The 27923-nt window shown below is 40.4% G+C and overlaps 1 protein-coding gene across 1 annotated transcript in view; it reads left to right on the top strand.

The window, feature by feature from the left end:
* Nucleotides 1-27923, top strand: part of LOC118904281 (IQ domain-containing protein F5-like) — a 50863-nt gene that overhangs the window by 20657 nt on the left and 2283 nt on the right. The window lies entirely within an intron of this gene.

Here is a 27923-nt window from a genome sequence, read left to right on the forward strand (position 1 = left end):
AGACTGAAAGAAAATGAATCAAAGCTCTAAAAAAGGTCTCATACAAAAGTGCAGAGCCGTGCAGTCCCTTCAAGCTAGGAGGTAGGTCGTGCAGGGGGCAGCAGAGGCTGTGGGCTACCACAGGGACTAGTTAGAATATATCTGTAGGAGGAGGAGCCAACTTTCCAGTTGAGTCATGCAGTTGGCAAGAGAGGGCCCGTCATGCAGTTGGCAAGAAAGGGCCTGTCTTCAGGGAGGAACTGTGACTGGCTTGGGAAGGAGAGGCAGGGCCTGCTACCATGTGACACTCTTGTACAGGAAGACTCCTCCCAGGTGACCACCCACTGACACCTCACCCCAACAGTTTATCCCACACCGCCCATGTAATCTGTAGAGTCAGGGACTAAGCATTCATCGACAGGCTAAAGAGAATCTCAGAACAAAGATGAGTACGCAACCAGGAGTCATCAAGCTTTAGGGGAAACCAGCAGCATGAAAAAACCTCCCTAAACCCAACAGGCAGAAGCACAATAGCTAAAGGGAAGATTTAAGAAGACAATTTAGGGCTTCCCTGGTAGTGCAGTGGTTGAGAGTCTGCCTGCCAATGCAGGGGACACGGGTTCGAGCCCTGGTCTGGGAAGATCCCACATGCTGCGGAGCAACTAGGCCCATGAGCCACAACTACTGAGCCTGCGCGTCTGGAGCCTGTGCTCCGCAACAAGAGAGGCCGCGATAGTGAAAGACCCACGCACCGCGATGAAGAGTGGCCCCCACTTGCCGCAACAAGAGAAAGCCCTCGCACAGAAACGAAGACCCAACACAGCCATAAATAAATAAATAAATAAATTTTTAAAAAAAACAACCAAGAAATAATAAACCAAACAACCAACCAGCCAACCAGCCTACCACCACCACCAACAGCATAACTGACAAACAAACCTAGCTCACAGGGGCTGGGGAGCTCCAGAAAAAAAAAAAGAAGAAGAAGAAGACAATTTAAAGAAATAAAGTTAATATTTTTCACAGAAGACCACTTAGCCTTAAAAAAAGAACAACACATTATTTGAAAGAGCCACTTATGGATCTTCAAGAGGAAAAACATAGTTATCAATATTAATACCTGAGGGGTGGGTGTAGGCCAAGATAGCAGAATAGGAAGACCCTGAACTCACCTCCTACCACAGGCACACCAAAATTACAACTACTTACAGAGAAACTATCTATGAGAATGACCTGAAGACTAGCAGAAAATATTTTCCACAACTAAAGACATAAAAGGGAAACCACAACAAAATGGGCAGGGGGCCAGAAATGCAGTATAGTCAGAACCCAAACCCCTGGGAAGGTGACCCACAAATGGAAGAAATATCACAACTGTAGAGGTCCTCCCCAAGGATCAAGGAGTCTCAGCCCTACATCAGGCTCTGCAGACCAGGGACCCTGCACTGGGAAGATGAGCTCCCAGAACGTCTGGCTTTGAAAACCAGTGGGGCTTATTTTGGGGAGAGCCAGAGGTCTATAGGAAACAGAAACTTCACTCTTAAAAGGGTGAATGCAAAATCTCAAACATTCCAAGTCCAGGTACAGAAGCAGTAGTTTGAAAAGAGCCTGGGTCAGACCCACTTGCTGATTTTGGAGAGCATCTTGGAGGGGCAGGATGCAACTGGGGATCTTCTTGTGGATGGAGATGCTGGCAGCAGCCAATTTGGGGAGCTAATTCTACCACGATAATACCTGCATTGGTAAGTGTCATTTTGGAATCCTTTCTCTAGCCTGTTAGCACCAGGAACCCAGCCCCCTCGGACCATGTAGATAGGCACAGTTAGAATTTCAACAAAGAGTTAGAAAATATAAAGAAGAAACAAACAGAGCTGAAGAATACAGTAACTGAAATGAAAAATACACCAGAGGTATCAACAGTAGATTAATGATACAGAGGAATGGATCAGAAAACTGGAAACAGATTAGTGAAAATAATCCTGGTGAGACTTAAAAAAAAAAAAAGAATTTTTAAAAAACGAGGATACTTTTAAGAGACCTCTGGGACAACATTAAGCATACTAACATTCACGTTATAGGGATCCTGGAAGGAGAAGAAAGAGAAAAGGGCAGAGAACTTATTTGAAGAAATACTAGCTGAAAATTCCCCTATCTTGTGAAAGGAAACAGCCAGCCAGGTCCAAGAAGTACAGAGAGTCCCAAACAAGATGAACCCTAAAATGTTCACACCAAGACACATTATAATTAAAATGGCAAAAATTAAATATAAGGAGAGAATCTCAAAAGCAGCAAGAGAAAGCTACAAGTTACATACAAGGGAATTCCCATAAGACTATCAGCTGACTTTTCAGCAGAAACTCGCAGGACAGAAGGGAGTAGTAGCACAATATATTCAATGTGATGAAAGAGAGAAAGAAAAAAAAACTTACCACCATGAATACTGTACCCAGCAAGGCTATCCTTCAGATTTGAAGGAGAGATAAAGAGTTTTACAGATAAGCAAAAGCTAAAATAATTCAGCACCACTAAACCGGCTTTACAAGAAATGTAAAAAGAACTTCTCAAAGTGGAAAAGAAAAGGCCACAACTAGAAATATGAAAATTACGAAAGAAAAATCTCATTGGTAAAGGTAAACATATAGTAAAAGTAGTAGATCAACCACTTACAGAGCTAGTAGGAAGGTTAAAAGACAAAAGTAGTAAAACCATCTATATCCACAATAAGTAGTTAAGGGATACACAAAACATGTCCTCTGAGATCAGGAGCAAGACAAGGATGCCCACTCTTGCCACTTTTATTCAACAAAGTATTGGAAGTCCTAGCCACGGCAATCAGATAAGGAAAATAAATAAAAGGAATCCAAATTGGAAAGAAACCTAGACAATAGTCACTCAAACAAATGAGAGAATTCTTTTTTTTAAATAAATTTATTTATTTATTTTTGGCTGAGTTGGGTCTTTGTTGCTGTGCGCGGGCTTTCTCTAGGTGCGGCAAGCGGGGGCTACTCTTTGTTGTGGTGCACGGGCTTCTCACTGTGGTGGCTTCTCTTGTTGCGGAGCACGGGCTCTAGGCGTGCAGGCTTCAGTAGTTGTGGCGCACAGGCTCTAGAGCGCAGGTTCAGTAGTTGTGGCGCACAGGCTTAGTTGCTCCGCAGCATGTGGGGTCTTCCCGGACCAGGGCTCGAATCCGTATCCCCTGCATTGGCAGGCGGATTCTTAACCATTGTGCCACCAAGGAAGCCTGAGAGTTCTTTTTGTCTCACATACAAAAAGCCTAGATGTGGGAAGTCCCTGGCTGGTATTCAGACTTCTTCTATTACTCTTCTTTCCCATGCTCATGATTGGTCCCTTTTCCTCCTACTCTCAATATGCCTACCAGAGTGCCAGCCATCATGTGAACATTTCAGGAAAGCAGAGAGGTAAAGGCAAAGGGCAAGAAAGCCATTCTGTCCTGAGCCAGCCTTTTTATAAGCTTTCCCAAAAGACCCACCCTGTGACTTCTGCTGACATCTCATTGGCCAGTGAGTGCCACATGACCAGCCCTAGCTACAGGTGAGGCTTTGGAAGGTTGTCTTTTCCTCCTCCCTGCTCTGGACACATTGCTACTCCAAATTATCACAGTTCTGTTAGTTAGGAAAATGAATACTGGCTAGGCAATTAGCAGTCTCTGTCTCAACTTCGAGATAGTAAAAGGGGGCTTCCCTGGTGGCGCAGTGGTTGAGAATCTGCCTGCCGATGCAGGGGACACGGGTTCGAGCCCTGGTCTGGGAGGATCCCACATGCCGCGGAGCAACTAGGCCTGTGAGCCACAACTACTGAGCCTGCGTGTCTGGAGCCTGTGCTCTGCAACAAGAGAGGCTGCGATAGTGAGAGGCCTGTGCATCGTGATGAAGATTGGCCCCCGCTTGCCTCAACTAGAGAAAGCCCTTGCGCAGAAACGAAGATCCAACACAGCCAAAAATAAAAATAATAAATAAGTAATAAATAAAAATTTAAAAAAAAGATAGTAAAAGGGATAAAATTTCAAAGAAAATTCAACCAATCCAACAAAGAAAGAGAAACTAAAAAAAAAAAGATAAATGGAAACCATTAAACAATATGGCAATATATCCAGGCATAATAGAAATCATAATAAATGTGAATTTGCAGTATTCATCTATTAAAAATACATAGACTTTCTTGCTGGCTCAAAATGGACACACCTGAATTGTGTTAACAAAAGGAGATAAGAAGTTGAATATAAAGTGGTAGAAAAAAATATAGCGTGGAGAGAGCCCCCGCTTCTGATGATGGTGTGCTAAGTAGTTAGGATTAATCCTTTAAGAATAACTGGAAAAGCTGATCAAAATATTTTTTAAATTTCTGATTGAAGGAATTGAAAAGTAATAATATAGTAGTAAAAATTTTCTGGGCCATGGTCTGAACTAAGAAACAAATCCAGAGATGCAAGCCTGGCATCTGGGGATTGTCTGACACTTTTATGTTCAGATGCTTCCCATGCCTTCACTGTCCCATGCATTGCACCCATCACTTCCCCCATCTTCCAACTTGCTCTTATCTTCCCCACTGCCTTAATTCCATTAACTTCACACTGACACCTTGGCCGTAAATAGCCTCCTCCTCTTCTCTACACACCCCCTGTAGCTCATACTGGCCTCCCCCATACTCACCCTCCTCACTCCAAATATGCTCCTTAGTGACCCTTGGGTCTGTGCCTCGGAGAGGGAAACAGGGCCTCTCAATAACTGCCAGGGCTTGGCCAGGGGCCTCTCTGCTCAGCATTGATCTTTTGGCTCCGGGTGGGTCCTCTGAGGCCAGAAGTAGGCAGAGGTGGGCCCTGCTTGTGCAGTGGCTGGCCCTCCCCCATCTCCTGATTGTGACTTCCTCTTCAGGTGAAGAGGAAGACAGGAGAGTGCTTGAGGCCACTAGAGCCTGAGATGGGTACTCTATGTGGGTCTGTCTCTCCCAGGAGGCTGATAACTGGGTACCTGGCAGAAGGGCCAGACACAGGGGATTCAGCCACAGTGAAAGAGTTTATTCTGTCTCCCCAGCTACACTATCCTCATCAAAGATGATTGTTGCTAAATTTTTATAGTGTGAGGACTTCCCTGGTGGTCCAGTGGTTAAGGCTCTGTGCTTCCAATGCTGGGAGTGCGGGTTTGATCCCTGGTCAGGGAACTAAGATCCCACATGCTGCGTGGCACAACCAAAAAATTTAAAAAAAAAAATTTATTTTTAAATTTTTTTAGTGTGTAACTCCCTAATCCCCTCCTTTTAAAAATAATGCCTTTATAGCAATACATATAAATATGTACCTAGATAGGGATGGTATTGTTCTTCAATTCAATTGGTTTTACTTTCACCTTCCATGTCGGTACATAGCAAACAAACTCATTCTTTGTAGTTTTATTAAGCGCTTTTTTTAAAATTGAAATATAGTTGATTTACAATGTTGTGCCAATCTCTGCTGTACAGCAAAGTGACTCAGTTATACACATTCAGACATTCTTTTTTGTTATATTCTTTTCCATTATGGTTTATCACATGATATTGAATATAGTTCCCTGTGCTATATAGTAGGACCTTGTTGTTTATCCATCCTATATATAATAGTTTGCATCTGCTAATCCGACACTCCTAGCCCTTCCCTCCCCCACTCCCCTTCTCCTTGGCAGCCACAAGCCTGTTCTCTATCTCTGTGAGTCTGTTTCTGTTTTATAGACAGGTTCATTTGTGCCATATTTTAGATTCCACTTGTAAGTGATACCATATGGTATTTGTCTTTCTCTGTCTGACTTACTTCACTTAGTATGATAATCTCTAGTTGCATCCATGTTGCTGCAAATGGCATTATTTCGTTCTTTTTTTATGGCTGAGTAGTATTCCATTGTATATATGTATCACATCTTCTTTATCCATTCATCCATCAATGGACACTTAGGTTGTTTCCATTACTTGGCTATTGTGAATAATGCTGCTATGAACATAGGAGTGCATGTATCTTTTTGAATTATAGTTTTGTCTGGGTGTATACCCAGGAGTGGGATTGCTGGATCATAGGGTAATTCTATTTTTAGTTTTCTGAGGAACCTCCACATTGTTTTCCATAGTGGCTGCACCAACTTACATTCCCACGAGCAGTGTAGGAGGGTGCCCTTTTCTCCACATCCTCTCCAGCATTTATTATTTGTAGACTTTTTAATGATGGCCATTCTGACCTGTGTGAGGTGGTACCTCATTGTAGTTTTGATTCACATTTCTCTAATAATTAGTGATGTTGAGCATCTTTTCATATGTCTACTGAGCATCTGTATGTCTTCTTTGGAGAAATGTCTGTTAAGGTCTTCCACCCATTTTTCGATTGTGTTCTTTGTTTTTTCGTTGTTGAGTTGTATGAGCTGTTTGTATATTTTAGAGATTAAGCCCTTGTCTGTCACATCATTTGCAAATATTTTCCCCACGTTCTGTAGGTTGTCTTTTTTTTTTTAATGGTTTCTTTTGTTGTGCAAAAGCTTGTAAGTTTGATTAGGATCCATTTGTTTATATTTGTTTTTATTTCTATTGCCTTGGGAGACTGACCTAAGAAAACAATGGTATGATTTATGTCAGAGAATGTTTTGCCTGTGCGCTCTTCTAGGAGTTTTATGGTGTCATGTCTTATGTTTGAGTCTTTAAGCCATTTAGAGTTTATTTTTGTGCATGGTGTGAGGGTGCATTCTAACTTCATTGATTTACATGCAGCTGTCCAACTTACCCTGCACCACTTGCTGAAGAGACTGTCTTTTTCTGATTTTATATCCTTGCCTCCTTTGTCGAAGAGTAATTGACCGTAGATGTGTGGGTTTATTTCTGGGCTCTCTATTCTGTTCCATAGATCCATATGTCTGTTTCTGTACCAATATCACACTGTTTTGATTACTGTTGCTTTGTAGTATTGTCTGAAGTCTGGGAGAGTTATGCCTACTGCTTTTTAAAAAATATTTATTTATTTATTTGATGGCATTGGGTCTTAGTTGCAGCAGGTGGGCTCCTTAGTTGTGGCCCACAGGCTTCTTAGTTGCGGCATGTAGGCTCCTTAATTTCGGCTCACCAGCTCCTTAGTTGTGGCATGCGAACTCTTAGTTGCAGCATGCATGTGGGATCTAGTTCCTGGACCAGGGATCTAACCTGGGCCCACTGCATTGGGAGCATGTAGTCTTAACCACTGTGCCACCAGGGAAGTCCCACCTCCTGCTTTGTTTTTTTTCCTCAGGATTGCTTTGGAAATTCTGGATCTTTTATGGTTCCATATAAATTTTTGGATTATTTGTTCTAGTTCTGTGAAAAATGTCTTGGGTATTTTGATAGGTATTGCATTAAATCTGTAGATTGCTTTGGGTAGTAGTGCCATTTTAACATTAATTCTTCCAATCCAAGAGCATAGGATATCTTTCCATTTCTTTGAATCCTCTTTAATTTCCTTTATTAATGTTTTATAGTTCTCAGCATATAAGTCTTTCATCTCCTTGGTCAGGTTTATTCCTGGGTTTTTGTTTCGTTTTGTTTTGTTTTGTTTCTGGTGGTATTTTAAAAGGTAGCATGCGGGATTAACCAAGATGGCGGAGTAGAAGGACGTGCTCTCACTCCCTCTTGCGAGAGCACCAGAATCACAGCTGGCTGCTGGACAATCATCCACAGGAAGACACTGGGCTTCACCAAGGAGGATACCCCACATCCAAGGACAGAGGAGAAGCCACAGTGAGATGGTAGGAGGGGCGCAATCAGAGTAAAATCAAATCCCATAACTGCTGGGTGGGTGACTCACAGACTGGTGAACACTTATACCACAGAAGTCCACCCACTGGAGTGAAGGTTCTGAGCCCCACGTCAGGCTTCCCAACCTGGGGGTCCGGCAACGGGAGGAGGAATTCATAGAGAATCAGACTTTGAAGCCTAGTGGGAATTGATTGCAGGACTTCGACAGGACTGGGGGAAACAGAGACCCCACTCTTGGAGGGCGCACACAGAATAGTGTGCGCATCGGGACCCAGGGGAAGGAGCAGTGGCCCTGGGGGAGACTGAACCAGACCTACCTGCTAGTGTCGGAGGGTCTCCTGCAGAGGTGGGGGCTGGCTCTGTTTCACCGTGGGGACAAGGACATTGGCAGCAGAGGTTCTGGGAAGTACTCCTTGGCGTGAGCCCTCCCAGAGTCTGCCATTAGCCCCACCGAAGAGCCCAGGTAGGCTCCCGTGTTGGGTTGCCTCAGGCAAAACAACCAACAGGGAGGGAACCCAGCCCCACCCATCAACAGTCAAGTGGATTAAAGTTTTACAGAGCTCTGACCGCCACAGCAACAGTCAGCTCTACCCACCACCAGAGCCTCCCATCAAGCCTCTTAGGTAGCCTCAACCACCAGAGGGCAGACAGCAGAAGCAAGAAAAACTACAGTCCTGCAGCCTGTGGAACAAAAACCACATTTACAGAAAGATAGACAAGATGAAAAGGCAGAGGGCTATATACCAGATGAAGGAACAAGAAAAAAACCCAGAAAAACAACTAAATGAAGTGGAGATAGGCAACCTTCCAGAAAAAGAATTCAGAATAATGATAGTGAAGATGATCCAGGACCTCGGAATAAGAATGGAGGCAAAGATTGAGAAGATGCAAGAAATGTTTAACAAAGACCTAGAAGAATTAAAGAACAAACAAACAGAGATGACCAATACAATAACTGAAATGATAACTACACTAGAAGGAATCAATAGCAGAAAAACTGAGGCAGAAGAACGGATAAGTGACCTGGAAGACAGAATGGTGGAATTCACTGCTGCGGAACAGACTAAAGAAAAAAGAATGAAAAGAAATGAAGACAGCCTAAGAGACCTCTGGGACAACATTAAACGCAACAACATTCGAATTATAGGGGTCCCAGAAGGAGAAGAGAGAGAGAAAAGACCAGAGAAAATATTTGAAGAGATTATAGTCGAAACCTTCCCTAACATGGGAAAGGAAATAGCCACCCAAGTTCAGGAAGCACAGAGAGTCCCATACAGGATAAACCCAAGGAGAAACATGCCGAGACACATAGTAATCAAAGTGGCAAAAATTAAAGACAAAGAAAAATTATTCAAAGCAGCAAGGGAAAAATGACAAATAACATACAAGGGAACTCCCATAAGGTTAACAGCTGATTTCTCAGCAGAAACTCTACAAGCCAGAAGGGAGTGGCATGATATACTTCAAGTGATGAAAGGGAAGAACCTACAACCAAGATTACTCTACCTGGCAAGGATCTCATTTAGATTTGATGGAGAAATCAAAAGCTTTACAGACAAGCAAAAGCTAAGAGAATTCAGCACCACCAAACCAGCTCTACAACAAATGCTAAAGGAACTTCTCTAAGTGGGAAACACAAGAGAAGAAAAGGACCTACAAAAACAAACCCAAAACAATTAAGAAAATGGTCATAGGAACATGCATATCGATAATTACCTTAAACGTGAATGGATTAAATGCTCCAACCAAAAGACACAGGCTTGCTGAATGGATATAAAAAACAAGACCCATATATATGCTGTCTACAAGAGACCCACTTCAGACCTAGGGACACATACAGACTGAAAGTGAGGGGATGGAAAAAGATATTCCATGCAAATGGAAATCAAAAGAAAGCTGGAGTAGCTATACTCATATCAGATAAAATAGACTTTAAAATAAAGAATGTTACAAGAGACAAGGAAGGACACTACATAATGATCAAGGGATCAATCCAAGAAGAAGATATAACAATTATAAATATATATGCACCCAACATAGGAGCACCTCAGTACATAAGGCGACTGCTAACAGCTATAAAAGAGGAAATTGACAGTAACACAATAATAGTGGGGGACTTTAACACCTCACTTACACCAATGGACAGATCATCCAAAATGAAAATAAATAAGGAAACAGAAACTTTAAATGACACAATAGACCAGGTAGATTTAATTGATATTTATAGGACATTCCATCCAAAACCAGCAGATTACACGTTCTTCTCAAGTGCGCATGGAACATTCTCCAGGATAGATCACATCTTGGGTCACAAATCAAGCCTCAGTAAATTTAAGAAAATTGAAATCATATCAAGCATCTTTTCTGACCACAATGCTATGAAATTAGAAATGAATTACAGGGAAAAATATGTAAAAAACACAAACACATGGAGGCTAAACAATACGTTACTAAATAACCAAGAGATCACTGAAGAAATCAAAGAGGAAATCAAAAAATACCTAGAGACAAATGCCAATGAAAACACGACGACCCAAAACCTATGGGATGCCGCAAAAGCAGTTCTAAGAGGGAAGTTTATAGCTATACAAGCCTACCTCAAGAAACAAGAAAAATCTCAAATAAACAATCTAACCTTACACCTAAAGAAACTAGAGAAAGAAGAACAAACAAAACCCAAAGTTAGCAGAAGGAAAGAAATCATAAAGATCAGAGCGGAAATAAATGAAATAGAAACAAAGAAAACAATAGCAAAGATCAATAAAACTAAAAGCTGGTTCTTTGAGAAGATAAACAAAATTGATAAGCCATTAGCCAGACTCATCAAGAAAAAGAGGGAGAGGACTCAAATCAATAAAATCAGAAATGAAAAAGGAGAAGTTACAATAGACACCACAGAAATACAAAGCATCCTAAGAGACTACTACAAGCAACTTTATGCCAATAAAATGGACAACCTGGAAGAAATGGACAAATTCGTAGAAAGGTATAACCTTCCAAGACTGAACCAGGAAGCAACAGAAAATATGAACAGACCAATCACAAGTAATGAAATTGAAACTGTGATTAAAAATTTTCCAACAAACAAAAGTCCAGGACCAGATGGCTTCACAGGTGAATTCTATCAAACATTTAGAGAAGAGCTAACACCTATCCTTCTCAAACTCTTCCAAAAAATTGCAGAGGAAGTAACACTCCCAAACTCATTCTATGAGGCCGCCATCACCCTGATCCCAAAACCAGACAAAGACACTACAAAAATAGAAAATTACAGACCAATATCACTGATGAATATAGATGCAAAAATCCTCAACAAAATACTAGCAAACAGAATCCAACAACACATTAAAAGGATCATACACCACGGTCAAGTGGGATTTATCCCAGGGATGCAAGGATTCTTCAATATATGCAAATCAATCAATGTGATACACCATATTAACAAATTGAAGAAGAAAAACCATATGATCATCTCAATAGATGCAGAAAAAGCTTTTGACAAAATTCAACACCCATTTATGATAAAAACTCTCCAGAAAGTGGGCATAGAGGGAACCTACCTCAACATAATAAAGGCCGTATATGACAAACCCATAGCAAACATCGTTCTCAATGGTGAAAAACTGAAAGCATTTCCTCTAAGATCAGGAACGAGACAAGGATGTCCACTCTCACCACTATTATTCAACATAGTTCTGGAAGTCCTAGCCACGGCAATCAGAGAAGAAAAAGAAATAAAAGGAATACAAATTGGAAAAGAAGAAGTAAAACTGTCAGTGTTTGCAGATGACATGATACTATACATAGAGAATCCTAAAACTGCCACCAGAAAACTGCTAGAGCTAATCAATGAATATGGTAAAGTTGCAGGATATAAAATTAATGCACAGAAATCTCTTGCATTCCTATACACTGATGATGAAAAATCTGAAAGAGAAATTATGGAAACACTCCCATTTACCATTGTAACAAAAAGAGTAAAATACCTAGGAATAAACCTACCTAGGGAGACAAAAGACCTGTATGCAGAAAACTGTAAGACACTGATGAAAGAAATTAAAGATGATACCAACAGATGGAGAGATATACCATGTTCTTGGATTGGAAGAATCAACATTGTGAAAATGACTATACTACCCAAAGCAATCTACAGATTCAATGCAATCCCTATCAAATTACCAATGGCATTTTTTACGGAACTAGAACAAATCATCTTAAAATTTGTATGGAGACACAAAAGACCCCGAATAGCCAAAGCAGTTTTGAGGGGAAAAAACGGAGCTGGAGGAATCAGACTCCCTGACTTCAGACTATACTACAAAGCTACAGTAATCTAGACAATATGGTACTGGCACAAAAACAGAAACATAGATCAATGGAACAAGATAGAAAGCCCAGAGATAAACCCACGCACCTATGGTCAACTAATCTATGACAAAGGAGGCAAAGATATACAATGGAGAAAAGACAGTCTCTTCAATAAGTGGTGCTGGGAAAACTGGACAGCTACACATAAAAGAATGAAATTAGAATACTCCCTAACACCCTACACAAAAATAAACTCAAAATGGATTAGAGACCTAAATGTAAGACTGGACAGTATAAAACTCTTAGAGGAAAACATAGGAAGAACACTCTTTGACATAAATCACAGCAAGATCTTTTTTGATCCACCTCCTAGAGAAGTGGAAATAAAACCAAAAATAAACAAATGGGACCTAATGAAACTTCAAAGCTTTTGCACAGCAAAGGAAACCATAAACAAGACAAAAAGACAACCCTCAGAATGGGAGAAAATATTTGCAAACGAATCAATGGACAAAGGATTAATCTCCAAAATATATAAACAGCTCATGCAGCTCAGTATTAAAGAAACAAACACCCCAATCCAAAAATGGGCAGAAGACCTAAATAGACATTTCTCCAAAGAAGACGTACAGACGGCCACGAAGCACATGGAAAGATGCTCAACATCACTAATTATTAGAGAAATGCAAATCAAAACTACAATGAGGTATCACCTCACACCAGTTAGAATGGGCATCATCAGAAAATCTACAAACAACAAATGCTGGAGAGGGTGTGGAGAAAAGGGAACCCTCTTGCACTGTTGGTGGGAATGTAAATTGATACAGCCACTATGGAGAACAATATGGAGGTTCCTTAAAAAACTAAAAATAGAATTACCATATGACCCAGCAATCCCACTACTGGGCATATACCCAGAGAAAACCATAATTCAAAAAGACACATGCACCCCAATGTTCACTGCAGCACTGTTTACAATAGCCAGGTCACGGAAGCAACGTTAATGCCCATCAACAGACGAATGGATAAAGAAGATGTGGTACATATATACAATGGAATATTACTCAGCCATAAAAAGGAACGAAATTGAGTCATTTGTTGAGACGTGGATGGATCTAGAGACTGTCATACAGAGTGAAGTAAGTCAGAAAGAGAAAAACAAATATCGTATATTAATGCATATATGTGGAACCTAGAAAAATGGTACAGATGAGCCGGTTTGCAGGGCAGAAGTTGAGACAAAGATGTAGAGAACAGACATATGGACACCAAGGGAAGAAAACTGCAGTGGTGTGGGGATGGTTGTGTGCTGAATTGGGCGATTGGGATTGACATGTATACACTGATGTGTATAAAATTGATGACTAATAAGAACCTGCAGTATAAAAAAACAAAGAAACAAAACAACTAATACTAAACTTTCATTGGGTTATTTGTATGGAAATATGTTAATATAAATGTTTCAGACATTACATGAAATTTCTAAAAATCTTATATATTCTGGTATAATGTTATAAGTCATAATCCTAGTTATTACTTTAAAATGTATATCTCAGAAATAACTAATTTTCTTGTCAACTGCATTATTATGAACTTTCATCAAATCTTTAACCATGGTCATTTTTAAGTCTTTTGTCATTTACAGACAGTTCTGGGTGTACTCTGATGCTTTTGCAAATATATTCCTATAAAAGGGTTTCATCTTCAAGAAATTCATGGAAAAGACTCTGACAAGTACAGGTTTCTGGTAACTGACTGTACTGCTGAACTGAATGAATAAGCATTTTCAGAACTCTAATGAAAAACTGATGAACTCATAAAAGTGCTAACAAAAGATCAAGATAAAAAAAATTAATTACATGGGACTGAGTGAACTGATGAGGATGAGTATAATTTTTGTGACTTTCTGTTTGAATTAAAAAAAAAATCCCACAAGGACTCAGAGGCAAAGAATATACAAATCAATTTTCACTGCAAAGTAAAGGAGCTGTTACAGTGGAGGATTACTGGACTGAATGTCAATATTATGACATAGTATGAGTGTGTTTCATGTTTGGTAATTGCAATCATTGTTGCTTTTGTTGTGGTCATCCATGTACAATGCTTGGTGTCAGTCTATTTATCTCTTGTAAAAAAAAATACAGTGTGTGTGTGTGAAAAAAAAAAAGGTAGCGTGCGCTCACCCCTTCTTATCAGAACACTGGAATCACAACTAGCTGCTGAACAACCATAGACAAAAAAAACACTGGTACCTACCAAAAAAAAATACGCCACATCCAAAGACAAAGGAGAAGCCACAATGAGACAGTAGGAGGGGCGCAATTGTGATAAAATCAAATCCCATGCCCGCTGGGTGGGTGACCCACAAACTGGAAAACAGTTATACCACAGAAGTTCTCCCACTGGAGTGAAGGTTCTGAGCCCCACATCAGGCTTCGTAGCCTGGAGGTCCAGTGATGGGAGGAAGAGTCCCCAGAGAATCTGGCTTTGAAGGCCAGTGAGATTTGATTGCAGAACTTCCATAGGACTGGGGAAAAGAGAAACTCTGCTCTTGGAGGGCACACACCAAGTCTTGTGCACACCAGGACCCAGGGGGAAAACCAGCGGTCCTACTAGAGACTGGGCCAGAACTACCTGCTAGTATTGGAGGGTCTCCTGCAGAGGTTTTGGGCGGCTGTGGCTCACTGCGAGGATAAAGACACTGGCAGCATCAGTTCTGGGAAATATTCATTGGGGTGAGCCCTCCTGGAGGCCGCCATTAGCCCCATTAGTCTAGGCTGTAGACTTCAGTGCTGGGTCACCTCAGGACAGACAACCAACAGGAAGGGAACACAGCCCCACCCATCAGCAGGCAAGTGGATTAAACTTTTACTGAGCACGGCCCTGCCCACCAGAGGGACAAGACCCAGCCCTACCCACCACCAGTCCGTCCCATCAGGAAGCTTGCACAAGCCTATTAGGTAACCTAATCCACCAGAGGGCAGACAGCAGAAGCAAGAAGAACTACAGTCCTACAGCCTGCGGAATGAAAAACACAATCACAGAAAGTTAGACGAAATGAAATGGGAGAGGATTATGTCCCAGATAAAGGAACAAGATAAAACCACAGGAAAACAACTAAATGAAGTGGAGATAGGCAACGTTTCGGAAAAAGAATTCCGAATAATGATAGTGAAGATGATCCAGATCTCAGAAAAAGAATGGAGGCAAGGATTGAGAAGATGCAAGAAATGTTTAACAAAGACCTAGAAGAACTAAAGAACAAACAAACAGAGATGAACAAGACAATAAATGAAATGAAAAATACACTAGAAGAAATCAATAGCAGAATAGCTGAGGCAGAAGAACGGATAAGTGACCTGGAAAACAGAATGGTGGAAATCACTGCCGCGGAACAGAATAAAGAAAAAAGAATGAAAAGAAATGAAGACAGTCAGAGACCTCTGGGACAACATTAAACACACCAACATTCGCATTATAGGCATCCCAAAAGGAGAAAAGAGAGAGAAGGACCTGAGAAAATATTTGAAGAGATAATAGCTGAAAACTTCCCTAACATGGGAAAGGACAGTCACCCAAGTCCAGGAAGCCCAGAGAGCCCCTGGCAGGATAAACCCAAGGAGGAACATGCCAAGACACATAGTAATCAAATTGACAAATATTAAAGACTAAAAAGATTTTTAAAGCAACTAGGGAAAAACGACAAATAACATACAAGGGAACTCCCATAAGGTTATCAGTTGATTTCTCAGCAGAAACTCTGCGGGCCAAAAAGGAGTGGCACGATATATTTAAAGTGATGAAAGGGAAGAACCTACAACCAAGAATACTGTACCCAGCAAGGCTCTCATTCAGATTTGATGGAGAAATCAAAAGCTTTACAGACAAGCAAAAGCTAAGAGAATTCAGCACCACCAAACCAGCTTTGCAACTAATGATAAAGGAGCTCCTCTAGGCGGGAAAGAGACCAGCAACTTAAAACAACCTTGTACATATATACACTGCTATATCAAAACCTCGTGGGAACAGCAAAGCCAAAAACTACAGTAGATAAACACATAAAAAAGAAAAAGCAACCCAAACACAACACTAAAGATGGTCATCATGGATGATGGTGAGAGTTGCACAACAATGTGAATGTACTTAGTGCCACTGAACTGTACAGTTAAATATGGTTAAAATAGTATGTTTTATATTATGTGACTTTTACCACAATTAAAGAAAAAAAATTTTTTTAACTGGAACTTCCCTGGCAGTCCAGTGGTTAAGACTCTGCACTTCCATTGCAGGGGGCCTGGGTTCGATCCCTCGTCAGGGAATTAAGATCCCACATGCCCCATGGTGCAGCCAAAAAAAAAAAAAAAAGGAAGAAGAAGAAGAAATCAACTACAAGAAAAAAACTGTAGAAAACACGAACAGGTGGAGGCTAAACAATATGCTACTAACAACCAATGGATTGCTGAAGAAATCAAAGAGGAAATAAAAAAATACCCATAGACAAATGAAAATGAAAGCACAACGATCCAAAACCTATGGGATGCAGCAAAAGCAGTTATCACAGGGAAGTTTATAGCAATACAAGCCTACCTCAAGAAACAAGAAAAATCTCAAATAAACAATCTAACCTTACACCTAAAGGAACTAGAGAAAGAAGAACAAACAAAACCTAAAGTTAGTAGAAGGAAAGAAATCATAAAGATCAAAGCAGAAATATGAAATAGAGACAAAGAAGACAATAAAAAAGATCAATGAAACTAAAAGCTGGTTCTTTGAAAAGATAAACAAAGTTGATAAGCCTTTAGCCAGACTCATCAAGAAAAAAAGGGAGAGGACTCAAATCAATAAAATTAGAAATGATAAAGGAGAAGTTACACCTGACACCACAAAAATACAAAGGATCATAAGACTACTACAAGCAACTGTATGCCAATAAAATGGACAACCTGAAAGAAATGGACAAATTCTTAGAAAGGTACAATCTCCCAAGACTGAACCAGGAAGAAATAGAAAATATGAACAGACCAATCACAAGTGCTGAAATTGAAACTGTGATTTAAAAAGTCCCAGCAAACAAAAGTCCAGGACCAGATGGCTTCACATGTGAATTCTATCAAACATTTAGAGAAGAATTAACACCTATCCCTCTGAAACTGTTCCCAAAAATTGCAGAGGAGGAAATCTCCAAAACTTATTCTATGAGGCCACCATCACCATGATACCAAAACCAGACAAAGATACCACACACAAAAAAAAGAAAATTACAGGCCAATATCACTGACGCATATAGACGCAAAAATCCTCAACAAAATACTAGCAATCTGAATCCGACAATACATTAAAAGGATCATACACCATGATCAAGTAAGATTTATCCCAGCGATGCAAGAATTTTCCAGTGTCTGCAAATCAATCAGTGTGATACACTACAACAACAAACTGAAGAATAAAAACCACATGATCATCTCAGTAGATGCAGAAAAAGCTTTCGACAAAATTCAGCACCCATTTATGATAAAAACACTCCAGAAATTGAGCATAGAGGGAACATATCTCAACATAATAAAGGTCATATGCAATAAACCTACAGCTAACATCGTACTTAATGGTGAAAAGCTGAAAGCATTTCCTCTGAGATCAGGAACAAGACAAGGATGTCCACTCTTTCCATCTTTATTCAACATAGTTTTGGAAGTCCTAGCTATGGCAATCAGAGAAGAAAAAGAAATAAAAAGAATCCAAATGGGAAAAGAAGAACTTAAACTGTAACTGTTTGCTGATGACATGATACTATACATAGAAAATCCTAAAAGATGCTACCAGAAAACTACTAGAGCTCATCAATGAATTTGGTAAAGTTGCATGTTACAAAATTAATACACAGAAATCTGTTGATTGCTATACACTAACAACGAAAGATCAGAAAGAGAAATTGAGGAAACAATCCCATTTATCATCACATCAAAAAGAATAAAATACCTAGTAATAAACCTACCTAAGGAGACAAAAGACCTGTACTCCGAAAACTATAAGATGCTGATGAAAGAAATCAAAGACGTCACAAACAGATGGAAAGATATACCATGTTCTTGGATTGGAAGAATCAATATTGCCAAAATAACTATACTACCCAAGACAATCCACAGATTCAGTGCAATTCCTATCAAAGTACCAATGGCATTTTTCACAGAACTAGGACAAAAAATCTTAAAATTTCTATGAAGACACAAAGGACCCCGAATAGCTAAAGCAATCTTGAGAAAGAAAAACAGAGCTGGAGGAATCAGGCTCCCTGACTTCAGAGTATACTACAAAGCTATAGTCATCAAAACAGTATGGTACTGGCACAAAAATAGAAATATAGATAAATCAATGGAACAGGATAGAAAGCCCAGAAATAAACCCATGCACCTATGATCAATTAATCTATGACAAAGGAGGCAAGACTGTACAATGGTGGAAAGACAATGTCTTCAATGGTCCTGGGAAAACTGGACAGCCACATGTCAAAAAAATGAAATTAGATTATTCTTTAACACCATACACAAAAATAAGCTCAAATGGATTAAAGACCTAAATGTGAGACTCAACACTGTAAAACTCTTAGAGGAAAACATAGGCAGAACACTCTCTGACATGAATTGCAGCAATATCTTTTTCAATCCATCTCCTAGAGTAATGGAAATAAAAACAAAAATAAACAAATGGGACCCAATTAAACTCAAAAGCTTTTGCATAGCAAAGGAAACTATAAATAAAACGAAAAGACAACCCACAGAGTGGGAGAAAATATTTGCAAATGATGTGACCGACAAGGGATTAGTCTCCAAAATTTGCAAACAGCTGATGCGGCTTAATATCATCAAAACAAACAACCCAATCAAAAAGTGGGCAGAAGACTTAAATAAAGATTTCTCCAAAGAAGACATACCGATGGCCAAGAGGCACATGAAAAGATGTTCAACATCGCTAATTATTACAGAAATGCAAGTCAAAACTATGAGATACCACCTCACACCAGTCAGAATGGCTATCATCAAAAAAATCCACAAACAGTAAATCCTGGAGAGGGTGTGGAGAGAAGAGAACCCTCCTACACTGTTGGTGGGAATGTAAATTGATGCAGCCACTGTGGAGAACAATATGGAGGTTCCTTAAAAAACTGGAAACAGAGCTACCATATGATCCTGCAATCTCACTTCTGGGCATATATCTGGAGAAAAACATGGTCCCAGTGGATACATGCACCCCAATATTCATTGTAGCACTGTTTTCAATAGCCAAGACATGGACACAACCTAAATGTCCATCGACAGAGGAATGGATAAAGAAGATGTGGTACATATATACAATGGAATATTATCCAGCCATTAAAAAGAATGAAATAGTGCCATTTGCAGCAACATGGATGGCTCTAGAGCAGTGGTCCCCAACCTTTGTGGCACCAGGGACCGGTTTCGTGGAAGACAAATTTTTCCTCAGATCAGAGTCGGGGGGGGGGGATGGTTTCCGGATGATTCAAGTGCATTACATTTATTGTGCACTTTATTTCTATTATTATTACATTGTAATATATAATGAAATAATTATACAACTCACCATAATGCAGAATCAGTGGGAGCCCTGAGCTTCTTTTCACTTGCCACTCACTAATAGGGTTTTGATATGAGTCTGCTAGCAATCAATTTATTATGGTCTCTTTGCAGTCAAACCTCTCTGCTAATGATAGTCAGCATTTGCAGCTGCTCCCCAGCACTAGCATCCCTACCTCAGCTCCACATCAGATCATCAGGCATTAGATTCCCATAAGGAGCATGCAACCTAGATCACATGCACAGTTCTCAGTAGGGTTCACGCTCCTGTGAGAATCTAATGCCGCAGCTGATCTCACAGGAGGCAGAGTTCAGGTGGTAATGCAAGAGATGGGGAGCAGCTGTAAATACAGATGAAGCTTCACTCGCTTGCCCACCACTCACCTCCTGCTGTGTGGCCCAGTTCCTAACATGCCACAGACCGGTACCAGTCCATGGCCTGGGGGTTGGGGACCCCTGGTCTAGAGACTGTCATACTGAGTGAAGTAAGTCAGACAGAGAAAGAAAGTATCATTTTATGCAGAATCTAAAAAGAAATGATACAAATGAACTTATTTACAAAACAGAAACTCACAGACTTAGAGAAGAAACATGATTACCAGGGGGAAAGGGTGGGGGGAAAGGATAGTTAAGGAGTTTGGGATTGACATGTACACACTGCTAGATTTAAAATGGATAACCAAAGAGGACCTACTGTATAACACAGGGAACTCTGCTCAATATTATGTAACAACCTAAATGGGAAAATGTATAACTGAATCACTTTGCTGTACACCTGAAACTATCACAGCATTGTTAATCAATATGAAATAAAAAGTTTTTTAAAAATAAGAGGTTTTTTTTTTACATTCCCTTTCTGATGTTTCACTGTTAGTGTAAAGAAATGCAACAGATTTTTTTTTTTAATTTATTTATGGCTGTGTTGGGTCTTCGCTTCCGCGCGAGGGCCTTCTCCAGTTGCGGCAAGCGGAGGCCACCCTTCATCGCGGTGCGTGGGCGTCTCACCCTCGCGGCCTCTCTTGCTGCGGAGCACAGGCTCTAGACGCGCAGGCCCAGCAATTGTGGCTCACGGGCCCAGCCGCTCCGCGGCACGTGGGATCCTCCCAGACCAGGGCTTGAACCCATGTCCCCTGCACTAGCAGGCAGATTCTCAACCACTGCGCCACCAGGGAAGCTCCTGCAACAGATTTTTGAATGTTAATCTTATATCCTGCTAGTTTGCTGAATTCATTCATTAGAACTAGTATTTTTTGTGTTGAGTCCTCAGGGTTTTCTATATAAAGTATCATGTCATCCTCATGTAGTGACAATTATACCTTTTCCTTTCCAATTTGGATACCTTTTATTTCTTTTTCTTGTCTGATTTCTCTGGCTAGGACTTCCAATACTATGTTGAATAGAAGTGGTGAGAGTGGGCATCCTTGTCTTGTTCCAGATATTAGTGGGAAGGCTAAAGCTGTTCACCACTGAGTATTATATTGGCTGTGGGTTTGTCAGAAATGGCTTTTGTTATGCTGAGATATGTTCCCTCTATTCCCACTTTGGTAAGAGTTTTTTATCATGAATGGATGTTGAATTTTGTCAAATGCTTTTTCTGCATCTATTGAGATGATCATGTGATTTTTTAACTTTTCTTTTGTTAATGTGGTGTATTACATTGATTGATTTGCAAATGTTGAACCATCCTTGTGAACTTGAGATGAATCCCACTTGGTCATGGTGTATGATCTTTTTTGTGTGCTGTTGGATTTGGTTTGCTAATATTTTGTTGAGAATTTTTGAATCTATATTCATCAAAGATACTGGCCTGTAATTTTCTTTTTTGGTGGTATCTGTCTGGTTTTGGTATCAAGGGGATGTTGGCTTCATAGAACGTCTTTGGGAGTGTTTCCTCCTCTTCAGTCTTTTGGAATAGTTTGAGAAGAATCAGTGTAAATTCTTCTTTGTATGTTTGGTAGAATTTGCCTGTGAAGCCACCTGGTCCTGGACTTTTGTTTGTAGGGAGTTTTTTAAATTACAGATTCTACTTCTAGTGATCAGTCTGTTCAAATCATCTGTTTCTTCTTGATTCAATTTTGGTGGGCTGTATGTTTCTAGAAATTTGTCCATTTCTTCTAGGTTATCAAATTTGTTGGCATATAATTGTTTATAGTATTCTCTTATGGTTTTTTTGTATTTCTGCAGTATCAGTTGAGATTTCTCCTTTTTCATTTCTTATTTTGTTTATTTGGGGTTCTCTCTTTTCTTCTTGGTTGAGCCTGGCCAGAGGTTTGTCAATTTTGTTTACCCTTTCAAAGAACCAGCTCTTGGTTTTATTGATCTTTTCTATTTTTTAAAAATCTCTATTTTATTGATTTCTTCCCTGATCTTTATTATTTCCTTCCTTCTGCTGACTTTAGGTTTTCTTTGTTCTTTTACTAACTCTTTTAGGTGGTAGGTTAGGTTGTTGACTTGAGATTTTTCTTGTTTTTTTGATGAAGGCCTGTATCACTATGAACTTCCTTCTAAGAACTGCTTTTGCTGCATCGCATAGATTTTGTATGGTTATGTTTTCGTTGTTGTTTGTCTCAAGGTATTTTTAAATTATTTTTTTACTTCCTCATTGACCCATTGGTTTTTTAGTAGCATGTCTATTCTCCATGGAGTCCTTTTTTTGTCTGGTCTCCATGTAGTCGTTTTTTTCTCATTTCTTTTCCTGTGGTGGATTTCTGGTTTCATGCCATTGTGGTCAGAGAAGATGCTTGAAATAACTTCAGTACTCTTAAATTTGTTGAGGTTAGTTTTGTGCCCAAGTATGTGGTCAATCCTAGAGAATGTTCCATGTGTCCTTGAAAAGAACGTATATCCTTTTTTTTTTTCTTGGATATAATGTCCTGAAAATATCAATTAAATCTAACTGTTCTGTTGTATCATTTAGGATCTCTTTTGCCTTATTGATTCTCTCTCTGGAAGATCTATCCATTGATGTGAATGGGGTGTTAAAGTCTCCTACTATTATTGTATTCCCATCAATTTCTCCCTTTATGTCTGTTAGTATTTGTTTTATGTATTTGGGTCCTCCTATATTAGGTGCATATAAGTTGATGAGTGTAATATCCTTTTCTTGTATTGATCCTTTTATCATTATATAGTGTCCTTCTTTATCTTTCTTTATAGTCTTTACCTTAAAGTCTCTTTTGTCTAGTATGAGTATTGCAACTCCCGCTTTCTTGTCATTTCCGTTTGCCTGAAATATCTTTTTCCATCCCCTCACTTTCAGTCTATGTGTGTCCTTTGCCCTAAGGTGGTCTATTGTAGGCAGCATATTGTAGGCTCGTGTTTTTTAATCCAGTCTGCCATGCTGTGTCTTATTTATTTATTTATTTATTTATTTGGCTGTGTTGGGTCTTCGTTGCTGCACGCGGGCTTTCTTCAGTTACGGCAAGCGGGGGCGACTTCTCATTGCGGTGGCTTCTCTTGTTGTGGAGCATAGGCCCTAGGCATGTGGGCTTCAATAGGTGCAGCACGGGCTCAGTAGTTGCACATGTGGACCCTAGAGCACATGGACTTCAGTAGTTGTGGCACGTGGGCTCAGTAGTTGTGGTTCGTGGACTCTAGAGCACAGGCTCAGTAGTTGTGGCACACAGGCTCAGTAGTTGCTCCATGGCATGTGGGTCTAGACACAGGCTCAGTAGGAGCACGTGGGATCTTCCCAGACCAGGGATCAAACCCGTGTCCCCTGCATTAGCAGGCAGATTCTTAACCACTGCACCACCAGAGAAGTCCCACGCTGTGTCTTTTGATTGGAGCATTCCGTCCATTGACATTTAAGGTAATTATGATACATATGTATTTATTGCCATTTCAAACCTTATTTTCCAGTTGGTTCTTTGTTTCTCGATTGTTCCTTTCTTTTCCTTTTTGTTTTTCTTTTTGTGGTTTGATGATTTCCTTTTTTATGCTTGTGTTCTCTTTTTAGTTTTTGTGAATCTATTGTATGTTTTTGATTTGTGGTTGCCCTGGTTTTCCAAGTATGTTAACCCCTTCCTATATCTGCTTGCTTTAGACTGATAGTCTTATACGCTCACATTTTAGAAAAGAAAAAAGAAAAAAAATCTGCATTTTCTTACTCTCCTTCCCCACATTTTATGATTTTGATGTCCCTTTTTACATCTTCTTGTTTATCCTTTTGCTGTTCCTTGTGTTTATCATTGCTTTCACAAGTAGGTTTTTCCTTTTTTCTTTTTGATCTGTATACTAAGTGATTTACTTTCCAATTTTTATTTCCTTCTTCCTATATCTTCTTGCTTCTTTTTTATTTAGAGAATACCTGTCAATATTTCTTTTAGGGTAGGTTTAGTATTGCTGTATTCTTTTGGTTTTGGCTTGTCTGAGAAATTCTTTATTTCTCCTCCTATTCTAAATGATAATCTTGCCTGGTAGAGTATTCTAGGTTGCAGATTTTTCTCTTTCAAGACTTTGAATATATTTTGCCACTCCCTTCTGTCCTGCAGTGTTTCTGTAGAGAAATCAGCTGATAGCCTTATGGGGGTTTCCTTGTAATTAACTCTTTGTTTTTCTCTTGTGGCCTTTAGAATCCATTTTTAACTTTTGCCATTTTTATTATAATATGTCTGTTGTAGGTCTGTTGGTGTAGGTCTGTTTGGGTTCATCATGTTTGGGACCCTCTGTGCCTCCTGTATCTGGATATCTGTTTCCTTCTTTAGGTTTGGGAAGTTTTCAGCCGTAATTTCTTCAAATACATTTTCAATCCCCTTTTCTCTTTCTTCTCCTTCTGAAATCCCTATTATGCGTAGATTGGCCCGCTTTACATTATCCCATATGTCTCTTATATTGCTTTCATTTTTTTTCATTTGGCTTTCTGTCTGCTCTTTTTTTAAACTATTTTTTTTTCTTTTAATGTGGACCATTTTTAAAGTCTATATTGAATTTGTTACAGTATTGCTTCTGTTTTATGTTTTTTTGGCCACAAGGCATTTGGGATCTTAGCTCCCCAACCAGGGATTGAATACACACCCCCTGCATTGGAAGGTGAAGTCTTAACCACTGGACCACCAGGGAAGTCCCCTGTCTGCTCTTTTGATTGGGTAATTTCCATTCTAGTTTCCAGTTCACTTCTTCTTTCTTCTGCATTATGCATTCTGCTATTCTTTGCTTTGAGCTCAGCTTTCATCTCAACAAATGAATTTTCTAATTTTTCCTGGCTCCTCCTTATAGTTTCTAGTTCCTTTTTACAGTAATCTGCATTTCTGTTGCTAGCTTTTCTTAATTCCTTCAGTATTTTCATTACCTCCTTTTAAAAAAAATTATTTGTTTATTTATTATTATGAAAAATTATTTTATTTATTTATTTTATGGGCTGTGTCGGGTCTTAGTTGTGGCACGCAGGACCTTTGTTGCCACTTTTGGGATCTTTAGTTGTGGCCTGTGGGATCTTTGCTGAGGCATGTGGGATCTTTCGTTGCGGTGCGCAGGTTCTTTGTTGTGTCACGCAGTCTTCTCTAGTTGCAGTGCGCGGGCTTCTTTCTAGCTGTGATGTGTGAGCTCCAGAGCGCGCAGGCTCAGTAGCTGTGGTGCGCAGGCTCCAGAGTACACCGGGTCAGTAGTTGTGGCATGCGGGCTCTCTAGTTGTGGCGCACGGGCTCAGTAGTTGCAGTGCGTGGGCTTAGTTGCCCTGCAGCATTTAGGGTCTTAGTTCCCCAACCAGGGATCAAACCCATGTCCCCTGCATTGGAAGGCCGATTCTTAACCACTGGACCACCAGGGAAATCCCTCATTACGTTCTTTTTGAACTTGGTGTCTATTAGACTAAAGAGGTCTGTTTCATTGTTTGTTCCTTCAGGGGAATTCTCTTGGTCTTTTAACTCAGAGTGGTTCCTCTCCTTCTTCATTTTGCTTATATTTCTCTTACTCTGTGAGTTTAGGAGAAACAAATACCTACTGTCATCTTGTAGGGCTATTTATATGTGGGAGTGTCCCTGCATAGCTTGTGTGGGTTTAATATTTTTTTGGTGTGAGGGCTGTTTTTGGTTTGGATGCTTCCTGTCTCCTCAGCATGTGCTGCCCGGTATCCCCTTGATAGGGGGTGTGCAGGTGCACAGCCCATGCACACGCTTCTAGGAAGTCAGGGGCAGTGGTTGGCTCCTGGTCACAGATCCCCTGTCGGAGGGAGCTGACTGCATATCCTCCAGGGGAGGCAGGGACAGCGGTTGGCGCCTGTTAGTGGGACCCTTGGCACTGGCGGGCTGTGCACACTCCTGGGAAGTTAGGGACAGTGACCTACATCCACTCACAGAACCCTCAGCAGGGTAATGGTCAGCGCCTGACTCTGGAGTCCAAGATGGCAGCGGTGGCTTGCACCCCACCCCTCGCCCCCACCCCCGTAGCTTGTGTAGGCGGTGTCCTGCCCCCTGAGAGCGAGCTAGACAGAAGCTCCTATGGTGTGCCCACCCCTCTCCTCACTCGCCCCTCAACAATGGCGCCTTGCCTCTCTGGCGGTCCCAGGCTTCTTCCTGGACTCCTTCCGTTGTGGCGCACCACACCCTAGCCCCCTCAGGCTGCCTTCGAGCAGCCAACCCCAGTCCTCTCCCCAGGGTCTGACCTCCAAAGCCCGAGCCTCAGCACCCAGCCCCCACCAGCCCCAATGGCCAAGCGTCTCAGGCTAGGGAGTGCCGGTCGGCACCGAATGTCTGTACAGGTCTCTCTCTACTTTGCCCTCTGCAGACCTGTTACCATGCTCTCTTGCTGTCCTCTGAGGCTCTGAAGCTCCCCCTCTGTCCTGTCTGATCTCCCCTCCAGTGAGAGGACTTCCGCATATGTGGAAACCTTTCCTCTTTCACAGCTCCCTCCCAGGGGTGCAGGTCCCGTCCCAATTCCTTTCTCTCTTTTTTTTTTCTTTTTTCTTTTGTCCTACCCAGTTGGGTGGAGATTGTCTTGCCCTTTGGGAGGTCTGAGGTCTTCTGCCAGTGTTCAGTAGATGTTCTATGAGAGTCGTTCCACATGTAGATGTACTTTTGATGCATCTGTGGGGAAAAGGTGAGCTCCACGTCCTACTCCTCTGCCATTTTGATCCTTCCCCTTTAAGCACTTCTTAATAGATCATTTAGGTGAATTTTCACAAAAATATATCCACAGTAAGCACCACCCAAAACAAGATACAGCACATTTCTCTTTGTTTCTGTGTTGTTTGCAAGCAGTACATCTTATACCTCTACTCTAGGTGTAATCTCTGTTCTGAATCATTTCACCTATATTTTAATTTTGCTTGTTTTAAAATTTTGTATAAATGAATCATCCTGTAAATACTCTTTTATGTCTGGCTTCTTTCGTTTAGCATAATGTCTTTGAGATTCACCTGTGTTATTGTGTGTTTCAGTAGTTTGTTCATTTTTTTGTTGTTGTTCATTTTTATTACTGTATATTATTTCATTATATAAACAGAGTACAGTTGCTTTCTCCAGTCACCTTTGGTGAACATTTCAGTTATTTCCAGTTTTGACCTATCTGAATAAATTTGCTATGAACATTTTTGCACAAATCTTTTGTAGACACATGTTTTCATTTTTCTGCGTAAATACCTAGGAGTAGAATTGCTGAGTTATAGGGTGGAGATATCCTTAACTTTATTAGAAACTGCCAAACCATTTTCCGGAGTATTTCTTCTGTTTTATATGTTACCACCAGCAGTGTATAAGAGATTCAGCTGTTGTACATCCTTGTCAATATTTAATGTTGTCAGTATTTTTTATTTTAGCCATTCTCTAGGGTGTCTAGAAAATATCTCATTGTGGTTCTAATTTTATTTCCATCATGAATAATGATGTTGGGCATCATTTCATGTGCTTCTTAGCCATCATAAATCTTTTGTAAAGAACCTGTTTAAGATTTTGCTCCAAACTCATTCTTTCTGTATATTACTTGGTTCCATTGTTTGATTGAACTAAAGTCAATGAAATTGAATTCCCTATTGACGAATATTTAAATCGTCTCAAATTTATGTTTTTATCAACCAGCCTGATATGACCAACTTCATACAATTCTGTGCCAATGGGCCAGTATTTTCAGTGTCCTGCCGTTTTAGCCAAATTTTGGTCATTTATGGCAGGAAGAAGGGACAGGATTTCCAAATTCTCACAAAAAGGGCTCAATGGTGGGGAACCATTCTGATGCCTGAGTCATAGGTGCCCTTATGACATCATTTCTGTCTTCCCTTCCCTCTTCCTGCCAGAGCTGTGGCTGGAAGAGTACAGACCTGAGAGCAATGGAACCATCTACCTCCTAACTATGGGAAAT

This window comes from Balaenoptera musculus, chromosome 11 (genome assembly GCF_009873245.2).
Source record: "Balaenoptera musculus isolate JJ_BM4_2016_0621 chromosome 11, mBalMus1.pri.v3, whole genome shotgun sequence".
Lineage (NCBI taxonomy): Eukaryota > Metazoa > Chordata > Mammalia > Artiodactyla > Balaenopteridae > Balaenoptera > Balaenoptera musculus.